Genomic DNA, 6773 nt, shown 5'->3' on the forward strand with positions numbered 1-6773 from the left:
CAGAAACATGCCACAGCTGGCAGCAACATTCCTGGTCTCAGGTGTTAGCCATGCTAGCACCCTGTTTCCCCTCATTCTTCTGCATCATTTTGCTCCAAGTACAATGGGGACTTCCAGGTTCAAGCATGATTTGTACCTGTGTGCAGTACCAGCTGATAGGGTGTGTGATTGGGGCATCCAACAGGCTTTTAGTGTCTCCCATGCATAAAGTTTTGCTCCTGATTTTCACATTCTGCACCACCAAATTGTATTTCAGAATGTACTCTCAAGAAGGGCTCTAAGTAGTTAATGCTTGTTTTGGAGTTTGCTTGGTTTTAAGCTATGCAACCATTTTGCATTAATCATGTGGATTTATTGACAAGAAACCTATAAAGCAAAAACTGAAAACTGAGGTAACCCTGAAGTGTTCAATATCTTATGAATCAGACCTAAAGCTGCAGGTGAGCAGGAGAGGAAGCAGCAGTGAACAGGAACTCAGTGAAGCACAGCTTTACTGAAAAGAAGTTTGGAAGTGTTACCCACCTTCTGCACTGCTTGGACTTCACGGATCAGTGAGTTTATCCCAGGGAGTAACATTAAATGTCAACACAAATTCTGCTGGTTAGCTCATTGCAACACCAGTAGTTGAGAAGTCACAGCTGACACTTCATCAGATGAGAAAATCCACTGAAATTGGGACCAAGATTTGTCCTAAAGGATGAAAAAGAAAGAAATTATGGTGGGGAGGGGGAAAAAAGAAAAAAAAAGGAGAGTTGGACCACTCAAACTGTTACTAAACATTTTTCACTATTAATAATATCAAAGTGCTGACGTGGCACTTTGATCACAGGGATTGCACTGGGTGCAACATGCAAGCACATTACTGGTTGGGGTTTTTCTTCTCACTTTTCCCCCTTTAAGGAAACTCTGAACACCATGGTGAGATTAAAAGGAGAGAGCAAAGTGGGCAAGCAGTATTAGTCAAGGGCCTGATAGAAGTTCCTGTCATGACCTTATTAATATTCTCACCCTCACCCAGCTCAGACTTGGTAAGTCTCAACATTTGTTAATGTCACCTTTGCTTTACCCCCTTTTTATTTTACAGCACTGGTTATTCTACTGCTGTATTTTAGATACCTTACTTGACTAAGGTTTCCTTGCCCACCATACCATCATGTTTCATACTGTCAAAATTAGGACTGATTTCACATAAAAATGTACCTAATGTCTGTGTATTTTTTGTTTTGTTTTGTTTAAATGCTATGCATACATCTCCCTGGTTCCCCTAATTTCCTGACTATGCTACACACTTCCTCACTGAAGTCCTGTGGCAGCACAGGCCTACACCACAGCTACAACAGCTTTACTCTGTCTGTCAGAGGAACCAAGTTACCAGGACTGTCGATGGACTTCTGAAGGAGTGGGGTAGGGGCCAAAGACAAACATGTTTAATTTTTGCAGAGAACACACATTGCCCTGAGACAAACACTTTGGTACACAGCTGATTCTGTCTGTATAGACAATTCAGGGGGGGGAAAAAAAAAAAAAAGGAGGAGGGAGGCTTAAAAATTTCCAATCCTTGAACACAATATATAACAATGGAGGCTGAGAATCTTCCCAAAGCAAATAAGGAAGAGCCCTCCTAAATGCTTGAAAACTCAGCATGGTAGCACCATGTCATCTGGAACTGATGGCTTCCCTATCATTTCACTGTTCATACAAGGTCAAGAGATTGAATTCTGTTCTTAGTTAAGGTAAGTTCTTAGGTAAGCAGATAATAACTGCAGAGATAATAACTGCAGAGATAATAACTGCAGAGAGTGCTAGGGCTAATCTCAGATCTACTGGAGAGAGTCTGATTCCCTCTCAGAAATGGAGGAAAGGCTCTGTATGCTATGAGCCATGCCAGAAAGAATAGAACAAGAATAAAGTCAAGAGAAAAAAATAACTGAGGGCTGGGGGGATGTGGAGAACACATGAAAAAAAAAAAAAAAAAGTCACAACTGATACCATTTCTTCCATACACTAATACCTTGAGGAGTTCAAAGGTTTTCCATGCCTATGGCATTTGGCAATTATAATCGCACAGTAAAATACCTAAGGTTAATGAGTAACCTTTAAAGGAAGTTACTTCACATAATGACAGCAATTTCTCTGAACTAAATGTTAATAATCAGGCCTGTAATACGGTGAGAAGGAAATAGTGGGCAATTGGCAAATGGAACTCTGTTACCTAGTAACAAGTCCTTGAGGTATGAACCTAAAAAATTTGAGCAGGCAAAACATTTCCAGGCAGGCAGAGCCACTTGACAAGCAGCAAACAGTTTGTAAAACCAGATACTGTCCCTGACATAAAAAAGTGGAAGCAGGTGCAGCAAATTATTTTGTTAACAGGCAGTCTGAGGTAGAATTAACTAATGGCAGAGTAAAGGAAACACTCTCACCTAATCAGCATCAAGAGCAGGGCAGCAAGGTTCACGTTACTCTGCACAGAACACGGAGCAGCAGCACTGAACATAAAAGTGAATCCAGTTCCTTACACTCACACTGCTCACACTTCTCTCTCCTGCTCTTGAGCCTTTTTGCTGCCCCCCCAGGCAGGAAGCAGAGAGCTCACCCACAGCTGTGGGCACAGCCTGGGCAAGCTGGGTGCAGAGGTGCCAGAGAACCAGCAGTGCTGCTGAGTCAGGGAAAATGCCCCCAGCCCCCAGGTTGCAAAAAGGGTTTCAACACCGTAATTTATATGGGTAAGATGTGCTCTGGTCCCAGCTGGGTTTATTGCAGTTTGTGATGAGGAAGGGCATCACACTGATGGAGACACTCAAACACACACCAAACACGATTGCCCAAATTCTGTTATAGAACAAAAATCCTGTCAAAGATATTCCACAAATACAGCTCCTTTAGTCACAGCTAAGGAAACCCCCTCGTTGTCATAAAATGCTTTTGGCAGGTATGGGAACTGCAAGGGGAAAAACTAAAAACTTTGACAACCTGCCCTGTGCACATTTTTGTGATAAGGAGATCTTAAGATTTATCTGTAAAGCTGGACAAACCAGCTCTTCACAGAACATAAGCAAATCCCATGTAAGCCACAAAAGAAAACCATTTATTACAGCAATCTTACCCTCCCAAACAAAGCCCTTCTCCCTTCTTTTCTGGTCTCCTCAAACGTGTGTCCAGAACCATGAAAAGGCTGGGATTTGTATATCTGCTGATTTCCTTCTGACTCTTGATTAGTATTGCCAGTCCAAGCATCATGAACAAAGTTCATAACATAGAGAATACTTTCTTCCAGATGGACATTTGCCCATTTAGACCTAAAAGCACATCCCCAGGTCAGGAAGTTATAGGCACAGCTACTCAGATGGCTAAAACCCTTGGGCCATGTCTCATAGCAGTCCAGCCATGTTGCTTCTAACTCTTGAGTAGGTTCACTCTGTTGCTTTATCCTGTGTCAACAACCCATAGCAGATACCCAAGCTGGATCCTGTTTGGTGAACACAAGCCACCAGTGACCAAAAGCACACAGGTAAAGCATCAGCTACAAAACCAGAGAATTACACAAACAGAAGTAACTGGAGATTTGGCATTTGCCCATGTCCCTGACTGGAGGAATGGAGAAGCTGCTTTCCAGGAACAGGCAGGTACCCACCTTCTGTCCCTTCTGCACCCAAACCCAGCAGCTCTCAGAGCCACATTCTGACTTGTTCTGACAGGAGCCAGTGTTCAGCACTGCACCTTTTCTAGATTTGCCTTCAAGGAAGGGGCAGGAATGAGGTGAGCAGCACACGAGCCCTGAGCAAGCAGCACACTTGATGTGCCAGGGCCACAGGGAGGCATCTGGCAGAAGGGACTGGGACAGGGGCAGCTGGGCAGTCAGAGGATGCCCTGTGGAAGGCAGCAGGACAGCAGGGGCTGCTGAAGCCAACACCACGAGGTCATCCTGGGACACAGCCACATATGCAGCTTTGTTCCTTTCCATCACAGCCAGGGCAAGAAAGCTCCCGTGGAGCTGCTGGCAAGGCCACCTGGGAACCACTCCTGGAGCTCAGGCTCTGAGGTGCACACTTTGTAGCCCGAGGCATCTGGCAGCATCCTGGCCCTGGCAGGCAGCTCTGCGAGGTCAGGAAAGCTGGCTGCCCCTCACCTAGACTCTCACCCAGGGCAGACTGAAGTACCTGGGGGGCCTTGGCTGCAGAGAGTCTTACTTTTTTACTTTTTTTCCCCACAGTCAAACCACAAGAGGCATAGCCATTCAGAAAAGGAAATTGAGGGCATTGATTTTTTTTTAACAATAGCCGAAAGCTGCTGCTAAAAGGCTTTCCTCCCCCTAGACTGTGCCCCAAGAAGACTTCACCCCAGAGGCTGACAATAAATATATTTCAAACAAAGTAGGCACTGGACTCATCATCCACACCTTGGCCTGATCCTGCCTTTTACAGTAGAGGACCTCTTAACAAACAGTCTCAAGTGACTCATTTTACACTTGTGCTGGGGAGATCAGAAGCAAGCTTCATGACTTATAATCCATAGTTAAAACTTTAAGAGCATAAAGACAAGTTATCTGACAAAATGAAAGTTAAATAAATACAGGTGCCTTGTGGTTGCTACTTGCTGATCTGGCAGCAGTTGTTAGTCATCTCATCACAAGGCCTATCTGCAAGGATCTAAGAGTCTGAAGCTTTGATTGTCTGCCCTTTATGTTGTCTGGCTCCTCTTCACTCATTCTTAAGAGCCAGTGGAGGCTTGGAGTAGTAACAGAAACCTATCCAAGCCATGCTGTTCTGCAGATGTTCAAAAGATAAATGCACAAACTGTGAAGGAGCTCACACAATACATGGCAAATGTTTTGATTAACTGTCCTAAATGGAAGTCAGAGTCCAGGCTCTCCTAGTGTGTGTTTTGGCTTTTAAGAAAGGAAGTTTGTAATGGGGTTTTCTGCAAGTGTCTGTCATTCTGAGATTGTTTAGAGGAAGGCTCATCCCAGTGCTCTGCCATGGGAGAAGGCTGCACTGCAGTGGAATTGATGCTGTTGTGCTGCCAGGAGAAAGTGGGAATCAGATCCCTTTCAGGGAGGCAGCACAAGGACCACGGGAAGCTCCATCCACCACCAGGCTCAAGTCAGCTTCTGGGGAGCAGCTCCACACTCACTACACAGCTTCAAAGGAATTCTCCTCCTTGCTCCAGTCTGCCCAGTAGCCTGGATACGGGGGCCAGGAATACAGCCCTGGGTTTGGCCCTTGGGGAACAAGAAGCAGAAAGGGCCATGGGCAACAAGTGGAGCATGGGGCAGCACTCTGGGGGCTGAGTTTTGCAGGAAGTCAGGCAACATGAAAAGTGCTTCTTCTCAGCCTTAAGATCCAGGACACCACCTGCTACACAGGGTTTTGTGCCAGAAGAGACACCAGCATCGCATCCATAAAAAAATTCCAGAGGCCAGCAGTGAAACTACCCCATGCAGTGAGTGGCTTGCACCAGGGAAAAAAATCCCATCCACACATGCAACTCAGAGGCTTGCTCCTGTCTCTCAGATTTCCTGTACTGAACAATATAGGACAGGCACAAACCGACAGAAGCCAAAAGAAATTCAAATTCAAGGCTCAAGCACTTTCCTTACCTCATCCCATTGTACTTAGTTATTTCAGCACATAATTGCTAACATCCTTCATTGATCTGAAATTCCTGTGGATACAATAAAGCCAGCCACGGATGGATGCTGGCCTTCACTCCGAGTTTGCATGCCTTTGTTACAGCCCCGAGGCTCAAAATGCATGAAGCTTTCAAAGTGTCAGTGACCTAAATACACTTCTGAAAGCCCGGGTGCACTTGTGGGAGCCCCTCACGGTGCACACAGCCCATTTCCTGCAGCCACAGCAGAACCCTCAGGCTCCCCTGCACACACCAGCTCCTCTTCCTACCCCTCTTTGTCCTTGTGCCACTTACAGTCCAAAAACCATTTCCTCCTCCTCCTCCTCAGCTCTGTACCAGGATTAACTGCCACAGGGCACCCCACTTTTAAACTCCCTGTGCAGCCTCACCTGAGGAGCTTTGGCGTCAATGCTTGGGGATAAATATTCACTGAAGCATAAAGGTTTTATTATTTTGGGAGTGGGGACAGGTGTAGAGGTGATTTTCCTTCACTCCCAAGGTAAAAAGGAGCCATTGAGATTACTGTAACACACAGCAGCATAATGTAGAGCTGCTGTTACATAACAAAGAGGAACAAATGGGGAGATGCATATGAAATTTTATATATCCGTGTATTTTATAAATATATGAGTATATTCATATATTTATACGTTATTTTCCATTAATAAGGGGAAAATTTAAATAATAGGAGATATTTCTCATGCCTTTAAAAAGAAATACAAGCACCATTTATTTCAGTAATGTGCTTCCAAAATGCTAACAGAGTGCAAAATATTTGAACTTATGTACAGCCCAAGAAGGGGTTTACAGTTATTTTTAATGGCTCAGTAGATATGATCTACTTCACTTGTATTAGCAAATGTTTAGTCCCAACCAACCTGATTAGAAGCATATCCTCCAGGTGAGGAGGACATTTTAAGGTTTGCCCAACACTTTCAAAAACCAGCTCAGAAGATGTTGGTGAAAACAGCACAAAAAAGATGGTCTGGAATTTCTTTGAGAGGGCAGTAGACATAGGAAAAAAAGCTACCTGATAGAAAAAAGCTACCTGAAAACAATAGGTCCTCCTTCCTTCATGGAGCATCAACAGGTTGGGTTGAGGTGGGATTCCTTAGTGCACAGATACATCCAAGTCTGTGGCA

The sequence above is a fragment of the Heliangelus exortis genome, chromosome 10, assembly GCF_036169615.1.
Source record: "Heliangelus exortis chromosome 10, bHelExo1.hap1, whole genome shotgun sequence".
In the NCBI taxonomy this organism is placed as follows: Eukaryota; Metazoa; Chordata; class Aves; order Apodiformes; family Trochilidae; genus Heliangelus; species Heliangelus exortis.